Consider the following 647-nt stretch of genomic DNA (forward strand, 5'->3'; position numbering starts at 1 on the left):
TATATGTGTGTGTGTGTGTGTGTGTATATATATATATATATATACATTCACACACACAACCTACAAGCACAAATATATTTATGGTCAGCCATAAATATATGCATAAAGTTTATAATGAGTATTGCACACTTTCATATTCACACAGGATTTTAAAAGCATGTATGCACGAGCACACACACACACACACACACACACACACACACACACATATATGTATCTATACATTCATACATAAAAGAGGCTAATTTGATGAGATGTTTAGGAAAGTATACTAATTTGCTTATGTTTATGTTAACTTACATAATACATACATGCAGCATGCTTCCCAACCACCTGGCTCCAGGTTCAGTCCCACTACGTGGCACCTTGGGCAAGTGTCTCCTACTATAGCCTCAGGCTGACCAAAGCCTTTTAAGTGGATTTGGTAGATGGAAACTGAAAGAAGCCCATCATATATATGTATGTATATATATATATGTATGTGTGTGTGTGTTTGTGTGTCTGTGTTTGTCCCCCCACCCCCCTCCCAACATCACTTGACAACCGATGCTGGTGTGTTTACATTCCCATAACTTAGCGGTTTGGCAAAAAGAGGCCGATAGAATAAGTACTAGGCTTACAAAGAATAAGTCCTGGTGGTCGATTTG

Source organism: Octopus bimaculoides, chromosome 15 (assembly GCF_001194135.2).
Source record: "Octopus bimaculoides isolate UCB-OBI-ISO-001 chromosome 15, ASM119413v2, whole genome shotgun sequence".
Taxonomy (NCBI): domain Eukaryota; kingdom Metazoa; phylum Mollusca; class Cephalopoda; order Octopoda; family Octopodidae; genus Octopus; species Octopus bimaculoides.